Consider the following 16,398-nt stretch of genomic DNA (forward strand, 5'->3'; position numbering starts at 1 on the left):
TTCAAACTTTGGAACTGAACTGGGCACTATGTGTGAGCCCAGGAAAGACGGAAACCGTATCCTATATGAGATGCTCAGCAGAGCATGCAGTTGTTTCCTGAGTAGCTACTGTGTACAAGGTCCTGTGCAGGCTTCTCCCAGCTCAGTTCACTTCACATCGTGTGGCCCAGTTAATTTCCCTTAAAGGACACGTCCGATGGCTTTACAGTAGTGACTTGACGCTCAGGTACGGAGGAGCCAAGCACTGGACCGGACTGAGCTCTTTTTAGACATTATCTAGTCCTCAACAACCCTATTAGGGTTGTCGCCATTTTACAGATGGGGAATCTCAGACGTGTTAAGGAACGTCTTAGGAACACGCAGCTAAGAAGCAACTGGGAGCGGGAATTTGAAGCTTATGTGTCATCTGACCCCAGCACCCCAACCATACCACACCCACCTTGGTCTGCATTTCCTGGTCTCGTCCCCTGCCATCTTTCAGCTGCCTTTAACTTTGGCCAACTGAACCCCTCCATTGTTACCCTCAAATGCCCCTGGCACTCAAATGTCTGTATCCCTTCCTTGAGTGCCCCAGCTGGAAGTAATCACTTCCCTCTTCAAGCAGCCACAGAGCTTTATCTGCACTTCTTCCTCCATTATCTCCTTTCAGAAACAGGCCCACCCCTCCAGCCAGGACTCAGCTGTGCTCCAGGGTCCAACTCTTATTTCCTTGGGGCTTTGCTCTAACAGGCCTGAAATCTTGACTCATTAACTCTTAATCATCATTTTAGAGACAAAATTCATGGAAATTTTCTCCTTTAGCCTAACTTTACCCCCTCTTTCCTACCTGACTTGGAAGACTCACTGTAAAGTGCTCTCTACTGCTGCTTCCTCGCCCAGTTCACTCCTCACTGACTGTAGTCCTGCTCCCCTCCATATTACTTGGCTCACCTGTGACATCCTAGCTGCTAAATCTAATGGACACTTCCCAGGCCGCCTTGCAGGTGACCTCGGAAGCACTGGACTGTCTTTCCTTCTTGTCACCATTGTCCACCTTAGCTTCCATGACACTACCCTCTCCTTCTCTCTTTCCTACCTTCAAGGTCTTCTTAGGGCTTTTCTTCCTACCCCTCAAGGTAGGGGCTCCTTTTGCCACCCTTCTTCTGACTCAAGACACTCCCTGAGGATCTCATTCACTCTTGTGGCTTCTGTCGACTAATGTTTCCCGTGTCTATGTCTCCAGCACCTGAAGCAGTACCTGGCACATGGTAGGCATTCTGTTAAGAAGGGTTGCAAGATGTTACCATTGGGGGTAGTCTGTGGGATCTCCCTGTGTTAGTTCTTATAACTATGTATAAATTGATGATTGTCCCAAAATTAAATGCTTACTCTATGTAGGTATTTTTCTCACAGCTCCCTGCTTTAGCTGACTTTGTCAATTACCTGTTATGTGCCAGTCCCAACATGAGTAAGGTAGGAGGGCTTCTCTTCAGATGAGTTGCTTGGTTGGTTTTTCCAGATGTAAAATGGGGATAACCATAGTGGTAACCTCAGTGTGGGGCTGTGATGAAAATTAAATGAGCTAAAGTATGTAAATTCCTGGCATGTTATAAGTGTTCAAAAATTGTTAGCAATCATTGTAATTTTTATTTTTACTCAAAGCCCTACCACCACCACTCCTAGCCCAAAAATCAGACAAGAATCCACGAAAGGTCAAAATGTAGAAAGATCCAATTCCCACATGTATCACTAAGCTACATACAGAAATCCACTCACCACCCCTTAGAGAAACTGACTTAGCTTTGTGGCTGGGCCAGGCACATCTGCTGGACTCTGCCTCTCCTCCCTTAGGATGGGTCTTTTCCCAGAAGGCTCCTGGGTCTGTCATGCAGATAGCTTCTGAAGGCCCCTCTTCTTCGTTTCCTAACCTGGCCTCAGGTCTGAATTCCAGGGTAGGCCATCACCACTCCCCACCCACTCCTATCCCCCACCCTTCCCACCCCTCTGTATCTTTCTCAGACCACTCTCTTGCTGGATAGTTTCAGTGGCACCCTGTGACCTCCAGGATAAAACCAAAGCCTGGTGTATTCAACTCTGGCAGTTCCTGGATATGTCACACCTTCTCCCATTACTGTACCTTTCTACCTTGTTGCCCAGGCTGGAGTGCAGTGGAGAAATCTTGGCTCACTGCAACTTTTGCCTCCCAGGTTCAAGCGATTCTTCCACCTCAGTCTCCCAAGTAGCTGGGATTACAGGCGTGCACCACCACCCCTGGCTAATTTTTTGTATTGAGTAGAGATGGAGTTTCACCATGTTGGTTAGGCTGTTCTCAAACTCCTTACCTCAGGTGATCCACCCACCTCCACCTCCCAAAGTGCTAGGATTACAGATGTGAGCCACCGCGCCCGGCCCCACATTCTTTAGTTGGCCAACTCTTATTCTTCCTCCAAAATTTAGCTCAGATCTCACCCCTGAAGAAAGACTTCTCTGACACTTTCCCCATCAGCAACCACTGTCTGGATTAGGTGCCCTTCTGATTTGGCTCCGTGGGCCTGCCCCACCCCAGCACTTGGTGGCTCCTCCTCTCTCTAGACAGTGAGAGTCCTGAGGGAACTGACTATAATTTCTGTGTGTCCAGCATCTAGCACAAAGGAGGTACCAACAAGTGTTCCTTGAATGAGTGCATGCGTGTCAATTTCCTCTTGGAGCACAGAATTCACATCTCTTTCAACAAAAGCCCCAGAACAATGCCCATTTCTTTTTTATTTTTCTTCTTTTTATTTCTTTTTTATTGTAATTTTATTTTGTTTTTGAGATAGGGTCTTGTTCTGCTGCCCAGGCTGCAATGCAATGGTGCAATCACCGCTCACTCTAACTCCTTGGCTCAAACAATCCTCCTGCCTCAGCCTCCAGAGGAGCTGGGACTACAGGCACACACCACCACACCCAGCTATTTAATTTTTTTTTTTTTTTTTTTTTTTTTTTTTGAGACAGAGTCTCACTCTGTCACCAGGCTGGAGTGCAGTGGCACGATCTCGGCTCACTGCAACCTCCACCTCCCAGGTTCAAGCGATTCTCCTGCCTCAGTCTCCCAAGTAGCTGGTACTGCAGGTGCACACAACCACGCCCGGCTAATTTTTGTATAGTAGAGACGCGGTTTCACCATGTTGGCCAGGATGGTCTTGATCTCTTGACCTCGTGATCCGCCTGCCTCAGCCTCCCAAAGGGCAGGGATTAGAGGCGTGAGCCACTGTGCCTGGCCAATTTTTTTTGTTTTGTTTTGTTTTGTTTTTGGTAGAATGAGGTGTCGCTATGTTGCCCAGGCTGGTCATGAATCATTTATTAAAACAATGACTGTGAAACCACCAAGAATGAGCTGGACAGAAATTCTACCCTCTATGAACTCTTAGTTCAACAGGGGACGCTGACTTGACTAAGCCATGATACAAAGCAGGGGATCCTATTCTAACAGTAGGAGCAGAGAGAAGAGGCAGACTTAATCTGAATAAGAGGATGGGGAAAGTTTTCTGTTCAACAATGTAGTATTTAAGCTAAGGAGTCCCCACCCTTCTTAAGAAGAATACATTTTTTTTCTTTAATACCTTGAGTACCGGTGAGGCACAGTGGCTCACACGTGTAATCCCAGCACTTTGGGAGGCTGAGGTGGGCAGATCACCTGAGGTCAAGAGTTCAAGACCAGCCTGGCCAACAAGGTGAAACCCCATCTCTACTAAAAATATAAAACTAGGCCAGGCACAGTGACTCACGCCTGTAATCCCAGCACTCTGGGAGGCCGAGGCGGGCAAATCACAAGGTCAAGAGATCTAGACCATTCTGGCTAACACAGTGAAACCTGGTCTCTACTAAAAATACAAAAAAACTAGCCAGGCGTGGTGGCGGGCGTCTGTAGTCCCAGCTACTTGGGAGGCTGAGGCAGGAGAATGGCGTGAACCCAGGAGGCGGAGCTTGCAGTGAGCCGAGATCGCGCCACTGCGCTCCAGCCTGGGCGATCGAGCTAGACTTGGTCTCAAAATAAATAAATAAATAAAAATAAAAATTAGCTGGGCATGGTGACACATGCCTGTAATCCCAGCTACTTAGGAGGCTGAGACAGGAGAATTGCTTGAACCCAGGAGGCGGGGGTTGCAGTGAGCCAAGCCCACTCCAGGCTGGGCGACAGAGCAAGACTCCGTCTCAAAAAAATAATAATATATATATCCTAAGTACCTGAAATTCTCCCACTGATAATTTACTCCAAATAAACTAAAATTAAAACTAAATTTTAGTTTATTTGCAATTCCTCCTCCTTGGCTTCAGGCTGACAGTGGAGAGTAGTAGTATTTGTTTTCTCTTCCAGCAGCTATAGAATTGAGGGATATTATTCAAGAACTTCTAGACATTATTTGGAGGGAATATTGGAGGATACAAGAAGGCTCTAAAAACCAGAAAGGGACAATAGCCATGGCCAGTATCAATGAACAAAGGCCTCCCCTTATAATTAAGAGACAGACCAGCTTGACTGTGCTCTCTCGAGTCTAATTCTGATTTTTCCATAATCAAATTCTAGTTCCTTCTTTCCCTCCTCCAGCATTCTGCCTCAACTCCTGGTGCTCCTGATGTTTTCCCCTGGATAGCAGACAGGTGGAAGAGACTAAGGGAGAAAATTAAATAATCACTGAGGATAATAACTTACCTTGACATTTTGCAGAGGTTAGTATTTACATCAACAAGCAAGTAGTGTTTATGGCCCACATGCTTGACTTATAAACCTCACTGTGGCCCTTGGAGAAATACTAGGTGGAAATGCTGAGAACAGGCTGAAGAAATGAGGCAAGAGAGAAGGGAATGTCTAAGCATGCCTCTTCCACCAGATGGCTCTCTTGCCCACTCTTATGGAGAAACATAGCGTTTCAGAAGCATCTCTTTCAACTCCAAGTTTCTGGCTTTAAGCTCTTGTGCCAGCCTCAATGCATTTCTCACCATTTCCACACTATGCTAGATATTTTCATGCTTCTAGCTGCATTAGTTATCTCTTGCTGTGTAATGAAGTATTTCAAAACTTAATGACTTAAAACAACAATAAGCATGTATTATCTCACAGTTTTTTGGGTTCTGGGTGTTTTTAGTCAGAAAATCAAGAGCAGCTTGGTGATGGTTTTGGCTCGGGCGCTTTCATAAGGTTGCAGTCACATGTTGGCCAAGGCTGCAATCATCTGAAGGCTTAGTGAGGCTGGAGGATCGGCTCCCAGGGTGGTTTCCTCGCAAGGTGATGCTGGCACTCTCTCACAGAGACAAGATGGCAGAGGTGCCAGGTCCTCTTGCTTGGGGCTCTCCTGAGGGCTTCTTGAGTGTCCTCCTGACATGGCGAATGCCTTCACCCAGAATAAGAGATCCACCAGGGAGCCAGGAAGAAAGCCAAAGATCTCTTCTGATGCATCCTCAGAAATCACACACCATTTTTTTTCTTTTTTTTGGAGGGGGAGTGGGGGGGTGGTTGAGATGGAGTCTAATTCTGTCGCCTAGGCTGGAGTACAATGGCATGATCTCGACTCACTGCAACCTCTGCCTCCCAGGTTCAAGCAATTCTCCAGCCTCAGCCTCCCAGGTAACTGGGATTACAGGCACCCACCACCATGTCCAGCTAATTTTTGTATTTTTAGTAGAGATGGGTTTTCCCCATGTTGGCTAGGCTGGTCTCAAACTCCTGACCTCAGGTGATCCGCCCACCTCAGCCTCCCAAAGTGCTGGGATTACAGGCGTGAGCCACCACGCCTGGCCTCCATCTCTCCCTTTTTCTTTTTAACTTTTATTTTTGTTTTAGGGGTACATGTGCAGGTTGGTTCTATAGATAAATTCCAAGTCATGGGGATTCAGTGTTCATATTATTTTGTCATCCAGTTAATGGGCATAGTATCTGTGTACTTATAGGTAGTTTTTCAATCCTTAGCCTCCTTCACCTTTCCATCCTCAAGTAGGCCCTGGTGTCTCCCTGGTGTCTGTTCCCTTCTTTGTGTCCATGTATATTCAGTATTTAGCTCCCATTTATAAGTAAGAACATGGCAGTGTTTGGTTTTCTGCTCCTGTGTTAGCTCACTTAGGATAATGGCCTCCACCTCCATCCATGTTGCTGCAAAGGCTATGATCTCATTCTTTTTAAGGCCTTGGTATATATGTACCATATTTTCTTCTTCTTCTTCTTCTTTTTTTTTTTTTTTTTTTTTTTTTTTGAGACAAGGTCTCATTCTATCACCCAAGCTGGAGTACAGTGGCACAATCATGGTTCACTGCAGCCTTCACCTCCTTGGGCTCAGGGGATCCTCCCACCTCAGTCTCCCAGGTAGCTGGAACTACAGGTATGCATCAACAAGCCCAGCTAATATTTGTATCTTTCTGTAGAGCCAGGATTTCACCATGTTTCTCAGGCTGGTCTCAAACACCGGGGCTCAGGCTATCCACCTGCCTGGGCCTCCCAAAGTGTTAGGATTATAGGCATGAGCCACAGCACCCGGCTGGTACCACATTTTCTTTATCCAATCTACTATTGATTCCATCTCTATCAGGCACCTATCACCTTGTATTTCACTCTATCTCTTGAACATGACTGTTTCTCCATTATTTCCTAAGTTCCTAACAGCAGGGAAACAGATTTAACATTCTGGCAGCCTCAGTTTCTACGAAGTATAGAGCTGTGGCATAGTAGGTACTCAATGAATGCTTGTTTAAAAATGAATAAATAACATGGAAAATAAGAAGTTGGTGGAGGCTGGGCACGGTGGCTCATGCCTGTAATCCCAGCACTTTGGGAGGCTGAGGCAGGCACATCATGAGGTCAAGAGTTTGAGACCAGCCTGAGCAACATGGTGAAAGCCCGTCTCTACTAAAAATACAAAAATTAGCCAGTCATGGTGGCGCATGCCTGTAATCCCAGCTACTCAGGAGGCAGAGACAGGAGAACTGCTTGAACCTGGGAGGGGAAAGGTTGCAGTGAGCCAAGATTGTGCCACTGCACTCCAGCCTGGGCGACAAGAGTGAGACTCCCTCTTTGAGAGAAAAAAAAAAAGTTGGTGGGGATGTGGAGAAATTGGAACCCTTGTGCACCGTCAATGAGAATGTAAAATAGTATGGAAAGTATTGTGGCAGTTCCTTAAAAATTGAAAAATAGAATTACCATTTGATCCAGCAATTCCACTTCTGAATATATACCCAGAAGAATTTAAAGCGAGGTCTTGGCCGGGCGCGGTGGATCACACCTGTAATCCCAGCACTTTGGGAGGCCAAGATGAGTGGATCACGAGGTCAGGAGATTGAGACCATCCTGGCTAACATGGTGAAACCTCGTCTCTACTAAAAATACAAAAATATTAGCCAGGCATGGTGGCGGGCACCTGTAGTCCCAGCTACTCGGGAGGCTAAGGCAGGAGAATGGCATGAACCCGGGAGGCAGAGTTTGCAGTGAGCTGAGATCATGCCGCTGCACTCCAGCCTGGGCGAGAGAGTGAGACTCCATCTCAAAAAAAAAAAAAAAAAAGAATTTAAAGCAAGGTATCGAAGAGATATATTTGTACATGCATGTTCATTCGCAGAGTATTCACAATAGCCAAAAGGTAGAAGCAACCCGGGGGTCCATCAATGGATGAATGGATAAACAAAATGCGGAATATACAGAAGACGGAACATTATTCAGCCTTAAAACAGAAGGACATTCTGACACATGCTACAGCATGGATGACCCTTGAATACATTATGCTAAATGAAATAAGCTAGTGACGAAAAGATAAGTACTGTATGATTCCACTTCTATGAAGTACCTAGCATAGTCAAATTCAGAGACTGAAAGTAGAATGGTGATTGCCAGGCGCTGTAGGGAGGAGGAAATGGGGAGTTACTGTTTCATGGTTCAGGGTTTTAGTTTTGCAAGATGAGAAGAGCCATGGAGATGGATGGTGGTGATGGTTGCACAACAGTCAGTGTAGACCATATTGTTTAACAATATGAATGGACTTAATACCATCAAACTGTACACTTGACAATGGTCAATTTACAATGAGAACACTTGGACACAGGAAGGGGAACATCACACACCGGGGCCTGTTGTGGCATCAGGGGAGTGGGGAGGGATAGCATTAAGAGATATACCTGATGTAAATGACGAGTTGATGGGTGCAGCACACCAACATGGCACATGTATACATATGTAATAAACCTGCACATTGTGCACATGTACCCTAGAACATAAAGTATAATAATAATAAAAAAAAGAAAATGGTCAATTTTATGTTATGTGTATGTTACTACAATTAAAAAAATTTTAAGAGGCTGGACGGTATGGCTCATGCCTGTAATCCCAGCACTCTGGGAGGCCAAGGCCTGCAGATCACTTGAGGCCAGGAATTCGAGACCAGCCTGGGCAACATGGCGAAACCCCATGTCTACTAAAAATACAAAAATTAGCCAGGCGTGGTGGCGCACACCTGTAATCTCAGCTACTCAGAAGACTGAGGCACGAGAATCGCTTGAGCCTGGAAAGCAGAGGTTGCAGTGAGCTGAGATCACGCCACTGCACTCCAGCCTAGGTGATAGAGGGAAACTCTGTCTCAAAAAAAAAAAAAGAAAAATTGAAAATTAGTGAATGATATACACAAAACATATTCTATCCATTTACTGGAATATTATTCACCATAAAAAATGAGTCTTGAGATCATGTTGGAAGACAAAAAAAAAAGAAATGAGTTATTAATACATGCTACAACATGAATGAACCTTGGAAACATTGTGCTAAGTGAAAGAAACCAGACATAAAAGCCACATATTATTCCATTTATGTAAAATGTCCAGAATAAACAAATTTTTTTTTTTTTGAGACAGAATCTCACTCTGTCACCCACGCTGGAGTGCAGTGGCATGATCTTGGATCACTGCAACCTCTGCCTCCCAGGTTCAAGCGATTCTCCTGCCTCAGCCTCCTGAGTAGCTGAGATTGCCAGGTGCCTGCCACCACACCTGGCTAATTTTTTTTTTTTTTTTTTTTTTTTTTTTGAGATGGAGTCTTGCTCTGTCAGCCAGGCTGGAGCACGGTGGTGCAATCTTGGCTCACTGCAAGCTCCACCTCCTGGGTTCACGCCATTCTCCTGCCTCAGCCTCCCAAGTAGCTGAGACTACAGGCGCCCGCCACCACGCCCAGCTAATTTTGTTGTATTTTTAGTAGAGATGGGGTTTCACCATGTTAGCCAGGATGGTCTCAATCTCCTGACCTCGTGATCCGCCTGCCTTGGCCTCCCAAAGTGCTGGGATTACAGGCATGAGCCACCATGCCCGGCCTTTTTTTTTTTTTTTTTTTTTTTTTTTGTATTTTTACTAGAGATGGGGTTTCACCACGTTGGCCACGTTGGTCTTGAACTCCTGACCTCAGGTGATCTGCCCACCTCGGCCTCCCAAAGTGCTGGGATTCAGTAATGGGCCACCACACCCAGCCAGAATAAGCAAGTCTATAGAGACAGAGTAAATTAGTGGTTGCCAGAGACTGGGGGGAGGGAGGAACTGGGAGTGACTGCTAACAGGTACAGGGTTTCTCTTTGGGGTGATGAAAATGTCCTCGAATTAGATGGTGGTGATGGTTGTACAATCTTCTGAATATACTGAAAACTACTGAATTGTGCACTTTAAAACTGGGCATTTTTGGCCGGGTGCGACAGCTCACGTGTGAAATCCCAGCACTTTGGAAGGCTGAGGCGGGCAGATCACCTGAGGTCCGGAGTTCAAGACCAGCCTGGTCAACATGGTGAAACCCCATCTCTATGAAAAATACAAACATTAGCCTGGCATGGTGTTGGGTGAGGAGGCTGAGGCAGGAGAATCTCTTGAACCCCAGAGGCAGAGGTTGCAGTGAGCCGAAATCGCACTACTGCACTCCAGCCTGGGCAACAGAGCAAGACTGTGTCTCTAAATTAATTAATTAGTTATTAATAAATATATTATTAATAAACATATTATTGATAAATTGTTAATATATTATTAATAAATATATAATTAATATATTTATATTATTAATATAAAATTAATAAAAATAAAAAATAAAACTCGGAACTTTTATGTTATGTGAAATTTTATAGTATATGAATTAGGTTTCCATTTTTAAAATGAATAGATGCAACAAAACAAAAAAAGAAAGAAAAAAATGAATAGACAAATGAAATAAATATTTGACTGGTATATATCTTTAAATTCGCCTTAATATTTGGATTTTCCCTGGTATTTAAACTCATCGTTTGACCAGTGTAGATTTTTGGATTAACAGTGAAGTGTCATTGCCCTAAAAAGTTCAATAAATACATCTTTATGTTCTTGTACCTGGGAAAGAAGTACTCATGAGTAATGAGTTTTCCAGCTGTGAGACAGTGGTTGTTGGACAAACATAGCAAGGAAATGACTGTCTGCAGTTACATTCTTACTCAACAGCTCTTGGCAGCCATGAAAACAACCATTCATCAAACACTGGCACTAACAGAGTCTCACAGAGCAAGGCAATGAAAACCTCAGCAATAAAACCTTGTGCCACCCTTGAAAGAGACAATTAACTGTCCACCAAAAAGTCCTGTGCCCCCTACCATGATATAGAGTTGTTGCTAAGCAGCAGCTGCCTGGCCAGGGACTACATTTCCTAGCCTCCTCTGCTTATAGATCAGGTCCTGTTACTCCCAAGGAGGTGAGTGGGAGCTCTGAGTGTTACTTCTAGATCGAGGTATGCAGGAGAGGCAGGAGAAGGTTTCCTGCCTCTCCTCCCTCACCTGCGAGCTCAATGCAGAGCGGATGGCCGAGCCACAAGGTGGAAGGAGCCTGGGTCCTTGACTCACCCTGTGGTGGAGTGTCTCCCTCTGCCTCAGAGTAGCCACAGTGGACAATTATGTGAGGAAGAAATTGATTTGTATGTGAATAACAAATAGATTTTCATTATATGAAGCTGCTGAAATGCTGAGGTGTATTTGTTACAGCAGCTAGCCATCAGCATTTATTCATTCCACCAAATGACTATGTATCATGTGCCTTTCATGGGATTATAGAGATCAAGAGCTTGGAATTATTTCCTGAAAAGCTTACAGCCTACTGGGACAGACAACCTGAATACATATACCACCCATGGGAGAGCAGTATGTGACCCACCAAAAACCTGAATACACCAACTACCATTTACAAAATTGAAAGAATTAAAAATAAAAAGAAATAAAAATGTGAAACCCAAAAGGCATCAGGCCCAGATTATTTCATAGACAAATTTTATCAAACCTTTTTTTTTTTTTTTTTTTTTGAGGCAGAGTCTGTCTCTGTCGCCCAGGCTGGAGTGCAGTGGTGCGATCTCGGCTCAATGCAACCTCTGCCTCCTGGGTTCAAGCGGTTCTCCTGTCTCAGCCTCCCGAGTAGCTGGATTACAGGCGCCCACCACCATACCCAGCGAATTTTTCTGTGTTTTGGAGAGGTGGGGTTGGTCTCTACTAAACTTGTTGGTCTAGTAAATAAATACAGAAAGATGTATTTATTGAACACTTGTTGACCAGGCTGGTCTCAAACTCCTGACCTCAGGTGATCTGCCTCCCTTGGCCTCCCAAAGTGTTGGGATTACTGGCATGAGCCACTGTGCCAGCCAGAACCCATTTTTAAAAATGATACAGTTAAAGTATTCCAGAGCATAGAACAGTATGAAAAACTTCCTAATTTAGTCTGTGAGTCCAGAATCACCCTCTCTGGTACAAATGCCAAGCAAGAACACACACACACACGCACATATTTCATCTGCAATATAGACAATTTTTAAATAATAAAAACAAAAAGCCTACCATACAAAGGAGCCATTCCACTGATAGCTATCTACCCAAGGGAAATTAAAGCATATTTGTCCACACAAAGACGTGTACATGAACATTCAAAGCAGCTATATTTGCAATAACCAAAAATTTGAAACAATACAACAGGCTAAACAAATTATATCTATATATTCACTCAGTAATGAAAATGAACTACTGTTACTGCAACATCATGAATGAATCTCAAAATAATTAAGCTGAGTGAAAGAAGCCAGATACCGCCCTCTCCCAAAAGGAACACATACTATACATACATTATATAAAATTCTAGAATTCTATAATCATAGTAGATCAGTGGTTACCTGGGGTAGGGGAGATGGGAAGGAAAGAAGAGGGAGTACGAAGAGCACAGGGAAGCTTTTGGACATTATGAATATGTTTTCTTTCTTTTTTTTTTTTTTCTTTTGAGACAGGGTCTTGCTGGAGCACAGTGGCATAGTCATAGCTCACTGCAACCTCAAACTCCTGGGCTCAAGTGATCCTCCTGCCTCAGCCTCCATAATGGCAGTGAGCTGAGATCACTCCATTGCACTCCAGCCTGGGTAACAAGAGTGAAACTCCATCTCAAAAAAAAAAACACACAAGAAAGAATTCAAGAAAGAACAGTAAACACCAATGAGAAAGAAGGACCCGCCTAGGCTGGTGAGATTATCATTCCTTAGGTGCAGGGAGACCCAGAGTGGAATGGGGCAGGAGGGAATTCACATTTATGAGCACTAACTATGACTGGGTCAGGCGTTGAGCCCAGCATTTTATGTATATCTTATGAAATCCTCCCAACAAACATATACTGCTGAGGGCTGAATCGCACTGACGAAATTGCCAGGCACGCCTCATCTCATGAAGGTCTTTCAACAGCCCAGTGAGGTAGGTACCAGTATTATCCCCGTTTACTAAGTGAGGAAGCTGAGAGGCAAAGAGGTTTCATAAATTGCCTAAGACTGGACAACTAATAAGAGATAGAGCTCACCTCTGATGTCATAGCCTGAGCTCACCCAAAAATTAGAATGAGTCATGCTAACTGCCTGGGAGACACAAAAGGAGACAGAACAGAGTACAGGACAAGATTGCAAGAGGCAGAGGCTTTAGTATCTGGAGTTCAGAGTCAGGTCAGGTGTTCACACCTCTGGCACAGGGCCACAACAGCGAGGAGGGGCTGGGAGGCACTCTGATATACCCTTCTCACATCCTGCGGACAGAGGGACGGTCTCCAGGGAACAGGAAAGTGACCTCAGCACAGCAAGCTGTTTATATCTAAAGGTAAAACTAGGTAACTTCATTATAACCTGGGAAGAGAGAAATGACATAATTCAGATTTGTAATAACTTTTTTTAAATATATACAGGGTCTTGCTCTGTTGCCCAGGCTGTGCACTGGTGCACTCATAGCTAACTATAGCCTCAACCTCCTGGGCTCAATCCTCTCACTTCAGCCACCCATGTAGCTGGGACTACTGCTGCATGCCACCATGCCCAGCTAATTTTTTTTACTTTTTGTAGAGATGGAGTCTTGCTATGTTGCTCAGGCTGGTCTCAAAATCCTGAGCTCAAGCAATCCCCCTGCCTTGGCCTCCTCAAGTGTTGGGATTACAGGTGTGAGCCACCATGCCCCGCCTAGTTTTTTTTTTTTTTTTTTGGCGGGGGGCGGGGACAGAGTCTCGCTCTGTTGCCCAGACTGGAGTGCAGTGGCATGATCTCATCTCACTGCAACCTCTGGCTCCCGGGTTCAAGCAATTCTCCTGCCTCAGCCTCCTGAGTAGCTAGGATTACAGATGCCTGCCACCATGCCCAGCCAATTTGTGTGTGTGTGTGTGTGTGTGTGTGTGTGTGTGTGTGTGTATGTGTGTAGTAGAGACAGGGTTTCACCATGTTGGCCAGGTTGGTGTCAAATTCCTGACCTCAAGTGATCCACCTGCCTCAGCCTCCCAAAGTACTGGGATTACAGGCGTGAGGCACCACGCCCGGCCTCCTGGCCTGTTCTTTTGTCTTTCTTTCCTGCATTAGCTCAAGATGTAAATATTTCAAAACTCGATGAAGTTTGGATGAAGTATTTGGATGGCTGGGAAAAGGCCTGTCTGCTGGGAAATCCTTGAAGCAGCATGGCGGCACGGTGGCACGGTGGCACAGACCTGAGTTTGAATCTTGTTTCAGTCACTACGTAGTCAAGTGCCAGGGCACATCATCCTCTCCTGTGAGCCTGTTTCCAGAACTCTTCAATGGGGGTATTTGCTACTTCGTGGGAATGAGAGGATAAGAGATGTTATATAAGGCACCCATTCTGTTCTTGGCTCACGGTAGGTCCTTCCTAAAGCTAGTTCCCTTTCTCCCTCTTCCCAGCCTTGACTCAGAAGTGCTTCACAACTACGAGTCAGGGTGCTCCCTTCAGGTGTCCTGGAGATGGCAGCAAGGAGAACTTGCCTCCAGCTGGAGGGACAGGCAAGTATGAAGCCTGGAGGGTCAGCCTCCGGCCTCCAGCAGCTTCCTGTCCCCATCCATGCTGGGGAAGGAATGGCACAGCCTTGGTGCCTACCAGATCCCAAGGTGCCAGGTGCGGCGGCTCATTCCTGTAATCCCAGCACTTTGGGAGGCCGAGCTGGGTGACCACTTGACGCCAGGAGTTCGAGACCAGCCTGGCCAACAGGGTAAAACCCTGTCTCTACCAAAAATTCAAAAATTAGCTGGGCGTGGTGGCATGCGCCTATAATCCCAGCTACTCAGGAGGTTGAGGCAGGAGAATCACTTGAACCCAGGAGGCAGATGTTGCAATGAGCCAAGATTGTGCAACTGCACTCCAGCCTGGGTGACAGAGTGAGACTTGGTCTCAAAAAAAAAAAAAAAAGGAATGAGGCCATGAGTCTATGGATTAGGGAGGGCAGAAGGGCCTTAAGATTAGAAACCAGTCAGGAATTTCCATCGGCTGTTGAGGCTGGCCTGGGTGGGTCCCATAGACCTCCTGCCAGGCATGTCCAAGTGCTCTTCTTGGGTTCTGATCACCTCCCCGGCATACTTTGCCCCACGGAGCCCAGAAAGTCTCAGGCCCTCCTCATCTCTTTCCAGCTGCCCCCACTAACCCTAGTCCCTGGGGCTGCTGTCCCCAAGACTGGCTGTGGAGTGGGATGCAGCCACTCCAGGGCTCCTCCCATCCTTGCTACTCTTGGCAGGATAGGGGTTAAAAACGGCACAGGCCTGGGGAACCACTTTCCCTCACTATTGGTTCCCTCGTCGTCGCTAGAAAAAGACCCACCTCCTTTTATGGGTTTTATTAAGATCTCTATAGGGAACAGCCAAGGGACTAACAAAGTTAACCAGTGTAAGAAAGTTATAAAGGCTCCAAAAAGCCCATAGAATTCTTGCAGTCCCTGACTACTGTTTCTATGGACATACAGAGTTAGAACTATATTATTGTTACATTTAAAAAAGCAAGCTGTACAAGAGTCTGTGTGTGTGTGCGCACGCGCGCACATCCATAAATGTTTGATTAGTTATAAAAACTAGAGCGGTCGCACGAGGTTGCTCATGCCTGTAATCCCAACACTTTGGGAGGCCGATGTCGGCGGATTGTTTGAGTCTAGGACTTCAAGACCAGCCTAGGCAACAGGGTACAACCCTGTCTCTACTAAAATAAATCAATAAAATTAAAATTTGCTGGGTGTGGTGGCGTGTGTCTATAGTCCCAGCCACTTGGAAGGCTGAGGTGGGAGGATCACCTGAGTCCAGGAGGTCAAGGCTACAGTGAGCCGTGATCACACCACTGCATTCCAACCTGCACAACTGAGGAAGACCCTGTCTCAAAAAGAAAAAAGAGGAAGGAGTGTTAATAGTTAACAATAATTTTGGTGGATGGACCACCTGAGATCAGGAGTTCGAGACCAGCCTGGCCAACATGTTGAAACCCTGTCTCTACTAAAAATACAAAAATTAGCTGGTTGTGGTGGCACACACCTGTAATCTCAGCTACTTGGGAGGCTGAGGCACTAGAATCACCTGAACCTGGGAGACGGAGGTTGCAGTGAACCAAGATCATGCCACTGTACTCCAGCCTGGGTGACAGAGTGAGACTCTGTCTCGAAACAAAATAAAACAAAACAAAAGAACAAAACACAATGATTTTTCTCTAGTGTATGAGATTAGGATGGTCAAGGCCGGGCATGGTGGCTCATGCCTATAATCCCAGCACTTTGGGAGGCCAAGGCGGGCGGATCATAAGGTCAGGAGTTTGAGACCAGCCTGGTTAATGCAGTGAAACCCCATCTCTACTAAAAATACAAAAAATTATTCGGGCATGGTGGCAGGCGCCTGTAGTCCCAGCTACTCAGGAGGCTGAGGCAGGAGAATGGCATGAACCCAGGAGGTGGAGCTTGCAGTGGGCTGAGATTGCGCCACTGCACTCCAGCCTGGGCGACAGGGTGAGACTCCATGTCAAAAAAAAAAAAAAAAAGAAAAGGAGATTAGGATGGTCAAATGACTTCTTTTTACTTTTTTTTTTGAGACGGAGTCTCGCTCTGTCGCCCAGGCTGGAGTGCGGTGGCCGGATCTCAGCTCACTGCAACCTTTGCCTCCCGGGT

The sequence above is a fragment of the Rhinopithecus roxellana genome, chromosome 11 (genome assembly GCF_007565055.1).
Source record: "Rhinopithecus roxellana isolate Shanxi Qingling chromosome 11, ASM756505v1, whole genome shotgun sequence".
Lineage (NCBI taxonomy): Eukaryota > Metazoa > Chordata > Mammalia > Primates > Cercopithecidae > Rhinopithecus > Rhinopithecus roxellana.